Source organism: Anas platyrhynchos, chromosome 21 (genome assembly GCF_047663525.1).
Source record: "Anas platyrhynchos isolate ZD024472 breed Pekin duck chromosome 21, IASCAAS_PekinDuck_T2T, whole genome shotgun sequence".
Lineage (NCBI taxonomy): Eukaryota > Metazoa > Chordata > Aves > Anseriformes > Anatidae > Anas > Anas platyrhynchos.
The window spans coordinates 10,533,758-10,553,225 of NC_092607.1; the positions used below are offsets into that span (position 1 = coordinate 10,533,758).

Consider the following 19,468-nt stretch of genomic DNA (forward strand, 5'->3'; position numbering starts at 1 on the left):
GTGAGGTCCTTTGTTGCTATGGTAATACAAATTGAAAACCTATACTATAGTAATTTTAGCAAAATCTCTCTCTCTCTCTCTTTTTTTTTTTTTCTAAATTAAATTGGACTGTGCTTCAGAATTGTGTGGGCTTACTGAAATAGTCATGCTTGTATTCTTCAACCGGAGTTGTTAAACAGCACTTCTGGAGGGCTGTCATCGGCTGTGGCTGAGAGCAACTTGCTGCTTTTTTCCTGATATCCGATTTTTATTTGATTTTGGGAAATTCTGTGATAAAGTTTTCTTAGGATGGCTCTCAGCCTTTAACTCTAGAAGGGATGTAGCTGTTCTTACTGACCACAGTGAGATGTATGGAGAGTTTTTCCCTTTGTGTATTCTATAACAGTCCTGCTAATGAAAACCTGTATTTCAAAAGCCTTTATGGATGGTTAGTGTCAAAAAGGAAGGACACACAAATAGGATCTCCCAGGGAATTTTCCAGGATCATTTTTCGCTGGTATTTTCTGTGATAACTTGGGCGATGGAGTGGATTGTACTTTCATAACACTTGCAGTGATTCCAGTCACGGCGTACAAGACTGGGTTTTAAAATGACCCTGAGATATTGAAGACCCAGTCTAAATTCAGCATGATAAAATTCTAGCAGAAGAAGTATGAAGTACGCCACTTAGGAAGGAATATCACATGTCAAATGAGGACTGTCTCGTTAGGAGAAAATACTGCAGGAGGGAGCCTTGGGATTGTAGTGGGTCATGGACTGTGCAGTGCTGCAAAATAGTTGTGCTGTTCTGAGCTCCAGTAGCAGGAGGATCGTATGTAAGGCATTGGAGGGTGTTATTTCTGTTCTGTTTAGCAACAGGCAGGCTTGGCTGAAGCACGCTATCCAGTTTCAAGCGTTACACACACTTTTAAAGAAAGATGTGGGCAAACAAGACAGGAGAATAGCAACCAGAGCTGCAAGGGGCTTAGGAAATGTAAGCTATGAGGCGTGATGGAATTTGATTGTTTGATCTCTAAAAGAAAACACAATGTAAGGACATGGAACAGTCTTCGGATGTGTAAACACGTTTGTAAAGATGGCAGTAATCAGTTGTTCTGTGACCACCAATGGCAGGATAAAAAGCAACTTCCTGAAGTGCAATTAGGGAGATTACTTAAGATATCAGGGGGAAGGAAAAAAAAGGAGAGAAAAAACAAAACACCTGCTACTGTGAGAGCAGACGGAATCTCAGGAGGTTTAGAAAGAAGATTTAAAGGAGATTTTTTTTAAAAAAAAAAAAAAAGGTTGGATAAACATCTATCAGGGCTGGCTGTAGCATGAATGGCCATTCCTCAGAGCAGAGAAGATCTTGTTCCAGTGATCTCCCGAGACATTTACCAGCCCATGTTTCTAGGATTTCTGATTGTCAAACAAGCTACACCTATCTATTCAGGAGAGGCATAATAGCATGGCGTAGAAGAACTCATTACACATCCTGCATATGATTAATGCAGCACTTTTAAGTAAGTCATGCCAGACTATGCATCAGTATCTCTTTAAGATCTGGAGACTGCAGCAGGTAGTGAGTGGAGCTATCCATTCCAAGTAAGCGGTTTTCAAATCCACTTTTGAACAATAATGATTGAAAATTGTTACTGCTTGATTGCCAGTGCAAATTTAAGCGTCTTGGAACTCGCTTGGTACTTACTGTCAAAATCACCACTTCATTTTTGGATGCTGGCGGAGTCAGGTGAGGTCAAGAACTTCATTGAGAGCCTGACTTTTTGAAATGAGAAATGAAAGGCAGATGTGAGAGCACTAACTGCAGGCTATACTAAATCTGTTCTGGCAAATGGAGATCTGTACTCTTCAGGCATGCCTTGCCTCCATCTTTCATGAACATGGAGTTTATGTGAAAAACAAAAGTTGTACATGCCCTTGAAGATAACAAGAAGTGCGCTAGCAGTTCATCTGCAGTGATAAGCTGACTGCAGCACAAACTGGCTGAGGATTCCCCAAGTAAATCTACTACTTTCTGCTCCTTGAGGAATTAGCATTGCCACAGAGTAAAAAATTAATCCCACTTTCATTACTTTTTGCAGCTTACGGCTGCTTTTCCTCTGTTCCTTTGATTGTTGACATTGAAATCCCTTTCTGTCATTTCTCTGGCTTTTGCAGATAATTCCAGCATCATTCTGCAGTCAGGAGCAGTGCTGCCAGCAAAACAAAGTATTTCAACTTTACAGCACCTTTCACCTCTAACTTTCCAAACAAAGCAGGAGGGTAAATTAATTTCTTATAAAACAGAATGTAAATTCCTATGCAGCTGAAAGATGAGAATTTTCAAAATGAAGCTACAGAGCAAGGATTGTTCACAGAACTTACTCATTAGAAAATTTCAACTAATGGATACATTACAAAAATGCCATCTGTTTGAGGAAGACTCTCTAAGCAGAGATAGAAGCAAAAGTCGTTGAATAAACTATGGATGAAAAATTATTCACCTGCTTTTAGAAAACTTAATATTTTTGTCTTTTGAGGATTCTATGTAATATATATGCAAAATGTTAAGCTGAAGGTGGATAGCACAGACTGCTCTTGTACAGAGATTCAAAAAGGTCTGAAAAAAGAATGTATCAAAACCCACGATACATTTTGCTGTGTATCAGTGGTGTTCTCACACAGAACATGGGAATTCCTTCAAGACCAAGGAAATATATTCCTTCATTTCTGTTTATACCCAGATATATTTTTATCTTGATTTCTGCTATTGCACAAAGAAAGTGGTTATGTGACACCTGTGATTTTGGCAATGGGGAAAGACTTTGAAGGGCAGTGAGAAAGTGCAGCCACTCAGTCTTAGCACCATCCACAGCAAAGGAAGCAGCAAGTGTTTGCCAGTACAGCTCCGTCAGCCCTTCCAATGTGACAATCCTACTGGGAAAGAAGGGCTTTAAAATGACTGCAGATTAGGTAATGATCGTGGCCTGCCCTAAAATTCTTGAGCTGTGGGCACCCGTGGGACCACTTGGCCCAGGCTGCGCAGCAGATGAGCTGGTTTAAGGGGGTAGCCATTGCTTGGTGGAAAAGGTCCTCGAAATGAGCTGGGCATGGCAGTTTTCAGCAGTTCTGGAATGGATGTGGTGGTCCATGTGCTGAACACTACCCAGCACATGGCTAGTTACCATGTGCCTTGGTAACGAAGAAGTCCAGCAGCATCCTGGGATGTATTAACAGGAGCTTGGCCACTGATCAAGAGCAGTGATTGCTCCCTGCTAGATAACTTCTAGAATACTGCACCCAGTCTTGGGCCCACAGGATGGGATAAACATCCATAAACTGAACTGAGCTCAGCAGAGGGCCACCAAGATGGTCAGTGGCTGGAGCACATGTTCTGTTGAGAGGCTGAGGGAACTGGGCACTTGAAGAATAGCAGGTTTCAGGGATTCCTAATAGCTTCCAATATCAACAAGATTTTCAGAAAGCTGGAGGTGGGCTCTTCACTGTGGTGCATGGCAGGAGGACAACTGCCCTGGGGTTTCCAAGGCCAGCTTGGTTAAGACTTGAGGAACCAAGTCTGCTCTCATAGCTACCCTTGCGTTGAGCAGAAGGCTGGGCAAGAAGGCTGCCTGACATCTCTTTCAGCCTGAGTGTTTCCGTGTTTGGATGGTAATTGCTGTTGGAAACACTACTGCCATTGTCAGCTTCCCCTGTGAGTCCAAGGTGACCTTTGACATAAGCAGACCGCACACTGCTTGCAGATGGACCCAGTTCTCGTGTCAGTGCATGGCGAGACATTTCTTTGCTGATTTATGGCCTATGCAGGCATTTCTGTTGCTTGCTCTTCTCATGTCTTTTCTCATGAATAGCCCCATTACTCTTAATGCAGTGCTTCTGTAGCGCACCTTCCTGTGGGTAAAGCTTCAGAACACGTCTATGACTTTTATTACAAGTAACCCAGTTAAAACAGCAATTTGTCTTTTGCTGGAATTCACAGAGATGCTTAGGTTACAGAGTTGCAATAGCAGGGGACCAGACTCAACAGTCCAGGTTCCCGTGTTTCTGTGCTCCTCACATCTTGCAGTTCCTCCTGTCACTACAAGAAGCCTTCAGAAATCCACGTACTTTCTCCATGCCCTGGTTTAGGACATGTCCCCCCCCAGCCACACAGACATGCATTTGCATTGCAGTAGTGTTTATCTTTACTGTGCTTCCCCAGAAAGGTAAAGTGCTCTGCCAGCCAGAAGCAATTGGCTAAAAGTCTCAGCTTCACCATTCCAAGCATGTCTCCAAGCTCTCAGAGCAGTCCTCGTCGAGCACATACTGCAGGTAAGCCCTGTCTCCATTGTAGCAGTGTGTTTGTCTGGTTTGGGGGCCCTTTTCCAAGGAATGCTAATGATCTCCTCGCCTGCCTTGCTTGAGGTAAATGTGTCAATTTAATTACCTTTGCTGCTAAGTGAGATGCATTTGACCAAATGTGGTTACCCGCTTTAAAGTAGAGCACAAATAAACTACATCTGACTCAATGGGTGACTCAAGGCTCAACTCACTGCGAAAGGAATCTCAGGTAATCTGGCATCTGATGCCCACATTTGGACAGAGGAGTCTCACCTGGAATTACCTCCCTAAGGTCACAAAAGGTCTGTAGCATAGACAGGATTCAATTTAGACATCTTACTCTGGTCTTTAGTCATTCAGCCAGAGCCTCAGACATTCATGTTTGGAGAAAAGCTTTCCTTTAGCTTTATTCCTTTTGCAGCTTTTTTGTGAGTTTTGTGCTTGCGTTTGTGATTGCACATGGTCAGAGTCAGGCTTTTCTACTGTTCTCCTTCTGTTTGCTCTTGCTGAAAATGATTAGGGAGGACTCCTGCACGAGCTTCTGCACGGCTGTATCGCGTTATCGTGGCATTGAGGGAGAGAGGAGTAACACATACCTCCTCCATCTGCAGCTCCGTGGCTGTTATGTTTATGTTTGCAAGGTGGCCAATGTGACTAAAATTAATTTACAAACACTTGAAGTCTTACTCCGGTACCTCATGCTGCCAGCCTCCCCCATATCCCCACTGCAGATACGCTGAGGCTTGTTCTGAACACTCCTTTGGTGTACACGTGTGTGACTGCTACCTGTGGTCTACTCTGCTGGAAAATGGGAGTTTTAGAAGTAGGGAACATCGGTGGACACAAAAACAGAATCAGCACAGACTCTGACTCTATGAAGCAAACAGGAAATGAACAGGTCCTGAAAGTGGAAAACAGCAGGAGGTCAGGAGCACAGTTGTGCAGAAAACTCCTTTTAATTTAAACTGGGAATAAGATATGGATATACTTGAAGTCTCACAAGATTTTAGTTTGGTCTGTGCAGCAAATGTTCCTAAGTTTAGTGTGTCTCAGGGGCTTGGCTGTGCAGCACGCCACTCCACGTAGGTTGTGCCCACCCTTGGAAAATCCTATGACTTCATGAGTGAGCAGAGGAATCTCTGCATACATATATTTTGCATATTTTGCATAATCTCTGCATAATCTGAATGTGCAGTTAATATGCTAGTAAAGGGTAAACAGGAGCATCATTGCGTGCAGGTTGCTCTTGGCACTTTGAATCTGTTTTCAGGTTAGGCACACAACAGTAACCATGTGGCATGCCACTGCAGAGCCACATTAAAAAAATACCAAAACATTTGATAAAATGCATTATTTCAACACATCTAAATTATTATTTTATCTCCTGTACTAACAAAACCAGCAGAAGTGTTTACAGGAGAGGAAGGTTCTTTGGCTGCAGTGCGTTTCAGGAGGCTGCTGTATAGAAGTTATCAGGGCAGCGTATTATTTATCACGGCTCTGGCAGGCTTCCAAAAACATGTCACGTTTTTTTTTCAGATTGCTGAACCGAAAGAGCCTTGCAAGGATCTGAGAAATGCCTTTCCAAGCGTGTGTTTAGGCATCAGTATTGTTCAGCTTTATGAGAAAGGGTAGATAACACTCCTGAACACCTTGTTACTGCATCTGCCTCAGATTAGTCACAGAAATCGTCTTTCGTGGCCTCTGTTCAGGCAACGAGAAGATGTGGGTGTATTCATATAGTATGTGGGTCTAGGGATGTGTCTTTGGACCTTACTGATGTAAATATGAATTCTAGTATGCAATTCCCTGTGAAAATTGCCAGAGCTTTGTAGACCTGGCAGTCTTAGATGCCAGCTTAGTAAGTCTGGGTCCCAGCTGGCCTTGTTCTTGCTTTGCGTCCTCTGGGGAGGAGCACAGAGCTCCCTGCTGGGGCTCTCCTCTTCCCCTTTGCTGGAACAGACTCAGTGCATCCAGCTTCCCTAGGCTCCCGCAGTAGCACACAACCCCTATTTTCCATCATCCCACCCATCTGATGGCAGTTCACTCCTCATGGACAAGGCACAGCAGGAGCACAAGCACTGCCTTGGCAACAAGTGGAGCAAGTGGGCAAGAAGGAGCACAGCAGTGTGTGCTCCCTGCCTTCATCACTTCTTCACCCATGAAGGTTTGGTCTGAGAGTAGGCTCTGAAGGGGGCACAAGAATGGCCAGGACAACACATGGCATCTTCTCCAGAAAACAGCGTCTCTTCGTGCTGCCAGCTCCCCTCTTCACTGAATGAACTCACAGCTCAACATCCATATTCTTATCCTTTATTTCTCTAGGACTAGTTTCTTGGGTTTAGTTCATGGTAAAATTCCAGGGTGTTGGAGTCCAAGCTCTCTGCAGGGAGACTGGAGAAATCTGGAGTCAGCCATTCCCTCCTTCCAGCGCATTTCCATTTGAATGGGAGCCTTTCAAATTAATGACTTCTTACTGTCAGCCCTTTTGAGATTCATTCTGTCATGGACAAGAAAAGAAAAATAGAGAGGCCAAATGGCCCCGCTTTCAAAACAGAATCTGTGGTATGAAACACTTAACAGGGAGAGAGTCCCTAATGCCAAACTAAATTTACAAGTTGTTCCCTGATGATAGATTCCACAAACTGTCAAAATGTCACTGGAAGTTGCCAGGCACACAATTTTTGGACATTCACTTCTGTTCAAAGATATATTTAAGAAGACAAGATGGGTTTCCATTACATTTGCTTTTCTAGCTCAATCAATTTTTCATGCTTCTGACACATTAAGCAAAATTGAAATAATTATCTTAGTCATAATACTTTGGTTTGTACAATAACAAATTTGGTGATGCAGTTTTCAAAAACGATTTTGACAATATAAAAGACAATTTTTATTAGGCAAAAACATCCTGCATGACTGCTGCATTTGCTGTTACAAAACCATGGGTGTATGCCGTACAATGGCATTTCTGCAGGTAAACACAACACTTTAAAAAGTCCCAATCCCTGCCTTCTTCATCCAGACAGACCTCATTCTTCGAGGTTTGACCGAGTAAAGAGTAAAGGAGAACCTGAGGAGTTTGTGTGGTTTGAGTCCCCAGGTAAGTGCTGCCCTTGTTCTGCACAGCGCGGCGCTAAGTTGGTGCTTCCTCTGCTCACTCAGCACTGTGGTTGCACATGGAACTGCGCACGAAGGCAGTGGCCAGGACACCAGGAGACAGGGCACAGTGCTTCTGTTCCTGTCTTAGCTCTGGGGCACCGGAGGAATTGTGTTACAGCTTGTGCTTATTTTCCCTCAGGAGATTTGTCTCTTGTGTCTGTGAGGGCAGAATATTTTCAATAGTAAAAAAAATGCACATGTTCACCACTGGAAATCTTCCCTTTAGGAAGGGAACCATCTGGAGAATATGCTGTAAAATAGGCCCTGAATGAGCTCCCAGACTCAGTGGGACTTGGAGATAATTCTGTAGGTAGCAGAGCTGTTAATGTAGTTATAGTCCCAAGTAATAGTGAGACCAGCTGACTGGCCATTTGCACAGGAATTTTCCATCTCTGCATGCACAATGGGCAACTTTGTGCTCAGCTGAAACACCCAGTACACAAACATGTAATGTGTTTATTTGTTGCATGCTGTGGTGAAAACAAGATCCTTGCCATTCATTTGGTTGGCTGTGAGCAGCATCTTTCTTGCTGTTTCTCTGCATCTGTACTCTGCTTGGAAAATACAGCAGCGTGCGAATGAATGTTTCATTGCATGTCTGAAGTTGTGTCGTGCACTTTTAATTAAAAAACTTTATGAGTGGTTGAAGCCCTGTAGAAAAGCAGTCAATTGCCAAACATTTGACAGTGGTAAACAATGGCTCTGGGTGGGTAATTGCGGGCTGCTCCTATAAATGGTGCTTTTGACCATCCACCAGGATTCTGCTTCCTGGCTCGGCGCAGTTCCCCATCTCTAATGAAAATTTAAAGCAGTCCTTTAAGCTCAGAGCCAGACTCTGATATTCTTGTCCTCTGTGAGCAGTGCCTTATTTCCCAAGGAGCTTGGAAGGAAGGAATGACCTCCAGCGTGGTGGGAACAGGGGGATTTCTGCCTTCCTGCCCCACAGCTGCTGCAAAACAGCAGTGTATGTGGGCAGAGTGCCCCGTGCTCTCCAAAGGATGTGTCCTCCTGCCCCTTGCAGGCTGTCTGTGAGTGACACAGCTGGTCAGCACCAGGGAAGCCTCAAATGACAGCATGTTCATATAAAAATATTTGTAAAACATCTGGTAGCTTACCTGACATTTAACCTTAGAGCTAGACCCCCCACTACAAGTAGTGAATAGCCCCTTGGTAATCCCTTTTTCTGGTACTAATTGCATTTTACTAATGACATTTTACCTGTAAGTAGCCCTAAAACAAATACTTGTGATCCTGCTTCCAAAACTTTTCCCGTGGGTTGCTGCATTACTTGGAAAAGTCTCAGCCCCGTAGTCCTGTTGCCCTTTTAAATTAATAAACAAGTCTCCCATATAGTTTCATGGCTGTGTGACAAACCATAACATCTCTCTTACTAAATTCCGATTATGACTTTATCTCATTATGATTCAACAGCTGCTAAAATTATTAACACTTAAAAAATGAAAATAGTGGAGAGTCCAGAGAGCCCAGGCCAGGTACCTCCAGGAGAGGTTTGGTTTTCCTGGTTTTCCTAGCATGTGAAAGTATCAATGGCAGTGGATAGATAATTCAAAGTTAAAACAATATGTAATCCTTATAATTCAAAAATGGACCCTCATATACAAGAAGCAAGACATGCATAATGTAGTTATTGTACCTAATTATTGTTCAGCTGTACGTCTTGCTTGGAGCAAAATTGCCGCAAAATGTAGACCAGCTTTCTGGTTAATAAGATTCTTTCCCTTCTTATTAAGTTTATGAAATGTTGCTCTAAAAATAATTCTGTAGAAATCAGAAGAATAAAATCAGGTTCTTCATTGGTGGCTTACTATGCATTAGTCATTCACTTTTACTGAACTTCTGAATCTCATGTATTTATCTAAAAATAAATATTATTTCTTGACATTTCCTGTTTGGATGTAATTGTGCCTGGCGTTAGCTTGCTACTAGGAACCCTTCTAGGCAACAACAGACTTGAGTTGCATGCTTTTGGAGTTCGATCATGGCACATTTTGGCTTGTTTTTCCCCTTGAAATTCAAGTCAAAATTCCTTTGGTTTCAATGAAACTGGCACAGGGTCGCAGGTGTAGCTGGAGCAAGACCTTGCACAGACTTTGAGGCTTTTTTGTACCTCTTGCTCTTTAAATATTGTAGCTGTCGTAGGTTTTGCTGCTGTCTTTTAGCACAGTGTGGCAGAATGGACGCTAAGATTATCATACTTCTTTCTTATTTGATGTGTATTTTGGCTTATGTTTTAAGCATCTTGTGGTTTAATTAACACTCGTAATTCTGTTTGTCCTCATACAGTGAGGATTGGATCCACTGCTGAGGCTCCTAGAGGCTGCCACGATACAAATAATAAAGAGTATTTTTCCAGCGTGAGCCAAAAAATCTGTCCTTTTTGCCATTTCTGTGTTTAATCTGGCAAAGAAAAGGACTTGGGGTGTGTGTGCACTGATCAGCTAAGTTCTCTGGGCTGCTGGGAATTGAAGAACAATGTCAGCATTTGTTATTTCTCTCATAAAATAGTGAAAATGGTACTGTCGTGACAAATCTGTTGAAATAACTCACAAATGGATAGTTCCTCTGTAGGAAGAAATATTTTAAGGCCACTCTACTCCCCTGTATCTGCAGGCATTCTAGGACTACACAACAAAATGATTTATTTTATTATTTTTTTTTACAATTATACGATAAATCTCCCCACTTTTCAGTCTCTATATAATCCTCACCATGCTGCCAAAATAACAATGCCTGATTGTGTTGCTAATCAAATCTCAGTTTAGCAGCTAGTACCTCGATAAGATGTTAATGAGTTCTTGGCAGTTTCTCTTCTTCTGTCAGACAACTAGGTAAATCTACAATGTACTAATTTAATTGGAAAATGGGCACTCAAGCATCAGCACAGTGCGTGCTGGAGAGATACCATCTACTCTGTTTCAGTAAGTGACTTAACTGTCCACTCGTGGAAAGCGTTTAGTGCCCAGGAGGTGTAAACCAGCGATAATTGCAGTGTGGGCTTTGCAGAAATGCTGTGCTGGAGATCTTCTGGAGCAACTTCTAGTGCAGGGTATATAAAGTTACTGAAAGAACTAGCTCTGTCAGATATTTTAATGGATATATTAAAGTGTGTTTTGTACTGAATTCTTTTTACATTTAGTTTGCAATCTCATTTTTCTTCGTTTATGCCTTTACAGCCGTACGTACCTTAGAAATTTGGGCTAGTTGTGTTAGCATTGTCTGATCTCTCGTTACACCAGTACAGCCGTATCTAGGAGAGAAAAGAAAGAAATTAGATCAGTATAAACATTTCCTCAGCAGCTGTGTCCCCACTAAAGGTTGTGCTGGTATTTCTGTAATGATTTCATGAACTAACTTAGTTATAGCAGTATGAGCAGCATGTGCAGAGCATTATTGTTCCTAGAGCAGCCGCCTTTTGAAGTACAGTGGGGGTGAGACCTTGAAGCTGATTGTCTCCAGTAAAGGAGATGTTTAGGTTCATTTTCTCTCTTCTTTGTCGTTCTGTTAGACTCATCTGCCAAAACAAGCACAAGAAGAGAGTTATAGACTGCTCGTGGCTCTCTGAACACCAAAAGCTGACGGACTGGCTGGGTCTAATGCTCTTCAAGGGTCTGGTATAAATCCCATTAGCCATGTTTATATGAAGACTAGCGCTTTTAAGGCAGTATTAGGGTTATAATGTGTGTGCTATAACCCTTTATGGAGTGGAGCTGTACTAAGAGGCCAAAGGGAGCAAGTCGTGTTTGCAGCTATGGGGCTTGATACGCTTCAGAATGGCTAGGTGGACACCGTGTCTGGCCAGTGAGCGATTGATTTAATTAATAAATCATCAGTTTTCAAGTGCTGTCTGCTGTGGGATGCCACGACATCCCGAGACTTCCCATTTGTTTAACAAATAGAAATCCCCATCTCCTGCAAAATGTGCTGCTGCCCTGGGAACACAGAACGGGGCTTTGTCTGCTCGGCTGCCAGCTCGCTGAAGCCTTCACTGACAACTTGTTGAGCGGTTCGGCGGATAACACAGCCTCTCCTGGGAGCCCCGCGGAACACGATTGTTCTGCTTCCAGGGAGCAGCTAGGCTTATCTGAATGGAGATGCTGATATGCTGCCCAAGAGCTGGGTTTATAGATCTAATTGAAGTGCTGTAATTGTACAGCTGACACATGCTTGTTGTTGTGGGTTTCTGGTTTGGTAGAAGGAGGTTAGCAATATACTGATTTTACTTTTAATTACAGAAATAGCAGTTGGACTTTTCCTCTCTAGCTGAGAGTAACACTACTTAGTCAGTGACCTGGAGACACATCCAATTATCTCTTCTCTGAAAGCCATCATATAATGATTTGTCAAAAACTTCCTTTGTAAACTTCCTTATATGATGCTGTGCTGTGGGCAGGAGTCATTATTTGCTGCAGGCAGAGTATGGGGCCATTCTGAATATACAGATAGCTTTTCTAGTTCCTGGAAACCTCCTGTGTCTCCTGCTGTGAGCAGGAATTATTCCTTACGTGCTGATGTGATGCTTTAAATGTACGTAGAGTTGCAGCTCTAATGTGTTATGGAGGGCTGGGACCTGTTCAATTCACTCTGTAACAGGAGAATTCCTTCCTTGTTCTTCCCATATCCACCCATATTCACCTGCTCTGTTGCCCCCAGCCTTGTGGTGCATCCTCCTGTGCTGCAAGGCTTTAGCATCACTTGTACTATGGATGCTAATTCTTGCTACTTTGGGCAGGAAAATCTTTTGAGAGGTGTTCCATGCTGCCCAGATAGTTCCAGCTCCTCGATGATACTCTAGAGCAAGGTCTGTTGTGTTCCTTGAGAGTCCTCATATGGTAAATTTCTCACTGCTCTCCTACAGCCTAACTTACTAGTGTGCTGCTATGTGCGTAGATCACTGCATGTTTAATCCTTTCCTAAAACCACTTAAATCCTCTCCAGTACGTAATGCCCATTTTGAGAGAGACTGATTACATCAGCCCCAGTTATCTGCACCACTCCTGAATATAGATTTTTTTTTCTAATTTTTCACATAATAAATTACAGAAATCAAGGCTAATTCTTGAGCCATAGTGCACTTTAAGGTTCCAGCAGGAGCACTTTGTTTGTACCATTTTCAGTCCTTTTTTACTGTACTGTGTACCTAAAATTTGGCAGGTATAAATTAAACCTCTAGAATGACTACAGTTACTCCTTGCCATGACTCAGAACAGTCTGTCCAAAGTTTTCCATCAAACTGAAATTATAATCCATTATGACAAAGGTGGCAGGATGCCAAAAGGATAATATATTGAGTAAGAGGGAGAAATGAAGCACCGCACAGTGTTTGGAGCAGTGCTTCGCAAATTGGTGCCTAAGCATCTTGTGGCGTCTCTCCCGTCCTGCTGTCTGAGGAGAGGAGTGAGCAATGCACAGTCTCCATGGTCCTTAGCACTATGTGATTCCAAATCCTGAGTACTTCTAAAGAAAAGATGTGTTTGTCCCGAGCCAAACTTCCCTGAATCTTGCATCCTCTCTTGAACTTCTGCGTCTCTGGGTCTGGCACGGAATGAACAGAAAGGTCATGCCCGTCCCGGTCACCGGCTGTAATCACAAGAGCTGCTCTGGAAGGATGTGATTTGTGGCAGAAAGAGCAACAACTGTGCTGTACAACCTCTTGAGGACCAAATTCTGCAAAATGTAGTCTGTGCACTCAAGTCTAAATGAAGTGAGTTAGAAAGCACACTTGAAGGAATGAATGTTGGACCCGATTCTCCCAAAATTCAGTATGTCCGGGGTTAGTCTGGACTAACTGGCCCATTATTTTTATTTTTTCTTATCCCTGTAACACTTTCTGATTAAGTAGAAGAATAATCACAACATTATTTTCATTTCAGTTGTTCTTAATCCAATACTTTCCTGACTAAATGTTTTGTAGCATGAAGGATTCACTCAGGAATGAATTTGGCTCACATATGACAGTTTGTGTCTGGTATGATAGTAGCTATCTAAAGAGAAAAATGTAAATTTACCTACTGAAGGAAAGGAAAGAAGGGAAATATTTATTGACAGTAGTGCTACTATAGAGACCAGGAACATTTTCAAATAGCAATAATAAAAATATCCGTGTGCTAAATTATCTCTGCTTGGTTCTGTCATTGTTAGTCTTGTTACCATCACTACCTGCTGCACTGGTTTGGAACAACAGCACCACCAGAATTTCTTTAGACATCTGTACTTACAAAAAAACTCTAGATTTGTGGAACTGGATGTTTTCATTTTACTTTGACAATGATGTTTCAGCCTGTAGAAAATAGCTTTTCCGTCTCTTCTCCAGACTCAAATTAAAAGAATAATTTATCACAGAAAAGTATAAAAATGAGCTAAAGCAAAATGAAAGTAACATTTATTTTTCTCTACATAAAAATATCCCAGGAGTTTAAAGCAAAACATGCAAATGAAGAAGGCTGATTTAGCTGCTACTACAGATTACACACATTCTGTGCAATCTTTGTTTATTTAGCCGTGCACAAGGTAAACTAAAATAAAACAAATATGGTTCAGATTTTTAAGTAGGTTTCCAGATTTTTTTCTGTGAATTGTTTTATCTTATTGATCAAGGGTGTTAACACTGCTAAGTCTAAAGCAAGGAAACTGCAATGTCCTGCACTGGATCTCTGTATTTATGCAGAAGGCAAATCAGAGATACCCACTGTAGTGAATGGAGCATTTACATTTGTGCCCGATGACTGAAAATACCTCATTCAGTATCTCGGATCAGAGAGATCTGAGAAAAATCCCAGAAACATCAGTATCCATCTCCAAGGCATGCTGTTCGTGCCATGCTCATTCCTCTGGGACTTCCCTGACCTTCCACAGCCTCTGTGAACAGGAGCAGACGGCCACCAGAAGCGACAGGGCTGGGGCTGCTTTTTCTGTTGGTTGGGAACTGTTCCTCCTCCTTTCTGCCATAACGAGGTAGTTGTGAGCCAGGATTTCAGCCCATCATAAAACCTTTCCCCCCCGAAAATAGGATTGCAAAAATGCAAATGCATCAGCACTGCCAAATCTCGTGCCTCGATACCTGTGCGTGCACCCACTGAGATGCGCGTAGGTGCAACGAGTGGCCACTGAACCGGCAGGGTGACTCAGGGGGTTCACTAAGACACACGCTGGAGTCAGTGGAAGATCAAAGCTCTTAATTGTAGGCACGTGGTGCAACTGTAAAGGTACTTTCAGCAGGCACGTGCAAATTGCCTTTTAGATGAAGGGTTTGTCACGGGTATATGTATCTTGCTCAGTCACCTGCACCATGAGGAAGAGTGATGGCAAATAGAAGAACATTTGTGTCTATTCTTCTCTACATGCATAGGTTAAAAAAAAAGGCTCTTTAGGTGTTATTGCCCATGTATAACTACCCGTACCAGCTCAGGCTCATGTTCTTGAACATTTTGCATATAGATGTAGTTTTGTGAGACTGCTGAAGATTTGGTTGTAGGGCAATAAACATTGTTCTTTATCATCCTTGTATGACATAGCAAAAATTATTTAGGCTCATATTTAGTCATCACACACTGGTTTTGCTCAGTAAAACACACCATTTAACAAATCCTGTTTGACCATGTGGCTAAGTAATAGCGACAGAAGGATTTTTATGTGCTATATTCACATCTCACCTGAGATGGAAATACAGAGTGAGTATTTCTGGTGCCCCTGATGTAGGTACAACTTCAAAGGGTGCAGGTGAATGCCAGGGAGAGCTCCCAGTTCCCAATATTTGTGCTGAACTGGTATCAAATGTCAGAAGCAAATTTCTTCATCCTCTTTCTTTCCTTTTTGTTTGAGAAGGCGTGTAAAAAAATGAAAGACCTCGTGTAACTGTGCCACTAAAGGTCCTTTATGTATTGGAGACGGATGTGTCCAGAAACGCTGCTGTGTTAAGCTGCTTGCGCTCCCAGTAGTTTCTACAGCTATATGCAATCAGGGAGCTGTTAGCTTTTGAAATGATCTGGAAAGGATTAATAATGAATCTATAACTGGAATAATGAAAGCCTTCAAGTGTTCCCCAGGGAAGAGAATGTGCTTAACATTTTAATTCTATACCATGTGGTCCTGGAGGCAGTGGGGCATTTCCACATCGGGAATCGGGTGCAGGTGCTACCCACTGGAGTGGTTTGCATGTCTGATGTACTGATAAAAATAATGCTAAAAATCTTTATGGGCACTTGTGAATTATTAAACAGCCTAAGACTATAATTTTAGATAAATTATTGATTTATTCTGAGTTCAAAAGCTGTGTTTAGCGATTGCATATTCTCACAAGTGATATGCTCAGAGGGACACCGAAAATTGAGGATGGTTTATCTGGTTATCCATGTACATCTGCAAACGCTGTAAAATCGGTTAGCTGCAAGTCAAAACACCAGCCAGAACTTCACAGCAGTCAAAACACCAGTGAGGAGCCCACAGCCTCCTCCAGCACGCCAAGCACTGCCTTGCGTGGCTGCGCCGCGCACAGGAGGCAGGAGAGGCAGGGCAGGATGCTGCGAGGCTGAGCACAAGCGCTCCACAGGAGCCCTTCCTCAAAGCAGCGGAGCCAGCAGCCTGTTCTTCAGCTCCCTAGGGTGCCCGCCTGCTACGATTTGGCCCTCTTTTGAGTACTGGAATTTCTGACATTTCAGTGCTCCCAGATGCTGTTCAGAGATTTCGCCTAGAAAGTGTGCTGCACACTGAGTCATCCACAGCCACACTCGCCCTCCCTGGGTTTCTCTTGGAGCTTGCTCCGCCCTGTGCAGTTCTCACCAAGCCTCTCTCTCTATCACTGATGAGGCCTGATGACTTTTATCAGATCATCGTGGTCTTTTTTGCATGTCACACTTGTTTTTCCAACTTCTCCTGAAATGTATGTGTGCTATTTTACTTGCTTTGATCAATACGTCAATATGAAATCAAGAGGGATGACGTGCTGTATTTTGGCCAACATAACAACTAAGATTAGTTTGTCAACGCTTTTGAAAGAGGCATTCGGAGAATAGAACAACAGTACAACAACAAGTCAGTTTTCCCCTTACCATTAGGGTAGTTACTTGTGTATAATTTTGTATGGAATGTAATTGGTAAGTATCTTAGAAAACTATAGCACTTGCATATCTGCATCTTTCAGTGCCTAAATTCCCCCAAAATACCTTCTGTATGGCACAAATTCACTTTTGAAATTGAATTTACACTTCTGCACATTCTGTTTAGGAACTTCACCTCTCGGGTGGCTGGCAAACTGGAATTGAAAGCATTGGTTGCTTTGGTATTCCTCCTACTAATGAAAATGCACAGGAGATGCTTCAATGTTCAGATCTTTTACTTCATCAGTGCATGAGGTTATATTAATGTTGGAAAACCCAGACACACAAAAAAATAAACCTAGGATTGGGAATATGCCACTATGTTTGATCTGTACTAAAATAAGTAATTTGCAGGTTTTCCCAGTTCTTTTCAACCTTATTCTTTTTGTAGCTTTTAATTTATAAGAAAAGCTCAGCAAAGAAAGGATAAACCAATTATTCAAGTTTATTAAATAAAACCAGTTAATTATATTTTCTTATTATCCTCTTATATTTGTAAATTGAAGTCATTCAGTCTGGTAGTAGTAGCAAGCAAACTCGATGTTCCTCTGCTTTTGGGGAATACCGTTGTTTCTGTCAGGGATGAAAATATTTTATTTATGCTTCGCTGTACTATTTGGCTGGTTTATGGACCTGCAAACCTCGCAGGAGAGTAAAAGCTCCTTGAGATCTCCCTGAGAACTGCCATGCAGTTTCAATGTTGGCATTAGCTGGGGGAGGTGTAAAACGCACGTGATGCCAGTCCGCTCCCCGCTGACTGTTTCTGTAGAAGCAGCCTGAGCTATTTGTTATTTCAGGGAGAACCAGCAATAAATTAACTGAAGAAACTTCTTTATTACAACTACAATAGGGCACCAATAATAGCACCTACTCCCCCTGCCCCCTGTTTTTTGGAAGGCACTTGCAGGATTTGCTCAGCTTTGCTCTGCACACGGAGATAATCTGCTAGTCCAAAGCACACAAGGCGAAGAAATATCTTCCCCTGTGCCTGTTGTTCTGGTGATATTGCTTATCCGCTGCCCACACCTGGGCTTGGGCAGATGAATCAAGATGGATTTTGTCTCCTTCTCAGGGCGGATGCTGGGATTAATAGCAGGGCCCAGCTCTGGGACAGAGGTTCACCAGAGCAATTCCTGCAGGAGGCACACAGGCTAGCATGTACTGTGAGCTCAGACTGCTTGCTGGAGCCTCAGATCCCAGAACTTGGTTTTACAGCTATTAAATCACCAGAAGCAAACAGATCCTTTTTAAAAGCACAGAAGTTTCTACTCCAGATCAGGCTAAGGTATCAAGCCCTGTCCTGCCTCCAGCAGGTGGACGTGCAGGGTTCCCAGTTGTCATCACTTGAGCACCCCTTTGGAGTCCCGGCGTTTGGCTGACTGTGGCCAGCCCTGTCTGACCTGGATTTCCCCTGCCCGGAGGGCAGAATGATGGAAATGCACATTAGGTGTTATTTATCACTGCAGGAAGACGAGGACACACAGATAAAGCTGTGCCAGGACATGGTAGATGCTCATGTTCTGTGAAACACACCACAGTGCATTTTGCTTTCCAGGCTGTCTGGTCTGTGTCCCCAAAACGCACTGCTCTTCGTTACCTCCAGCACAGAGGGGATGTTCCTTTGTTTTTTCCAGGGAAAGTTAATGCCAGGTACACCCTTCTGCTTCCTGAGGTTTCTTCCAAGTGTTTGCCTATTGCCTCCAGCACACAGGAAGATAAGCACCAAGATAGCACGGAAAGCACGTTTTCTCCTGCTGCCTCTCACTGGGCCACATGCAGGGATCTGCTGTTGCGGCAGGGATAAGTTCAGGAATGATAAATTCAGCTCCAAGCACTGACATTCAGTCCCTGGACAAGCTCCTACATGAGTCTGATATATTTAAGAAAAAGTAAAGCTGAAAGGAAAGGAAAAAAACAGATGCATAAAATGTGAAATGAATCAGGAAGCTGATGAAGCAAGCATGTCAGGACGACATTAAGCCATAACTGATGGAGCAAATTAGTGCGGTTTTGGAAAGCATGCTTAAATAGCCTGGAAGGAATAACCAAGCAGGATACAATTAATATGAGTAGAATTATTTTCTCAATTGTCCTTAAACTTCTGGCTATATGGACCAGAACCCCACAGCTCATTGCCTGTTCCTATTGCATTTTGGGAGCAATTGCTTTCTCCCCGGAGGTTTCCCTTTGGTGTGTTTGTTAGTGTGCATGGATCTGACTGTATAACTTGTAGCATGAGTTAAAAATTTACTTCAATGAGATTATTGCACAGTGCAATCTAAAGTAATGTACATATAAATGAAATTAGTTCCTTTGAACCCACTGAAAGGTCCCTGTTATGCAGTTGTTCTGCCCTGTGATAACAAGTGGAATCAAAATATTTGGACATAACCATCGTTTCCTTTCAGTCTTTGTTTCTGTAACAAACCAGCTCCACTCCTGGGCTCGCAGGGGTTACTGCAGCGTGGATCTCGCTCAGTGCCAAAGGAGGCATCTGGCTGCAGGTCCCAGGCTGCTCATCAGCCCCGCTAAACCCCTGTCGATAGCGCTTCATGCACATCGGGTTCAACGCTCAGCTCTGCTTTCTATAAATGTTCCCTGTCTTTTGACCTGTGACAGAGGGAGCAAAGTTAAGTATAGGGTAATTCCTTCCCTCCATAAATAGGCATACATGGAAAAATTTGGATGCTTTATTGTCTCGTTATAGCTTGTGCTTTCTCTGGTTTACACTTGTTTCTTGGCATGTTTTATAGCAGTGTCTGGAAAATCAATTTTTCTTCTGCAAGCTACAAAGCAGTACATGTGTTCTTAAACAAAATCCTGTCATTCTGACCAACATCTTTAGTTTTGCTTCCTTGGTGTTGTCATGAAACCTA

The 19,468-nt window shown here is 42.7% G+C and overlaps 1 long non-coding RNA gene across 3 annotated transcripts in view; it reads left to right on the forward strand.

Annotated features, from left to right (window-relative positions):
* LOC106019152 (uncharacterized) overlaps nt 1-19,468 on the forward strand; it is a 191,763-nt gene that overhangs the window by 48,729 nt on the left and 123,566 nt on the right. The window lies entirely within an intron of this gene.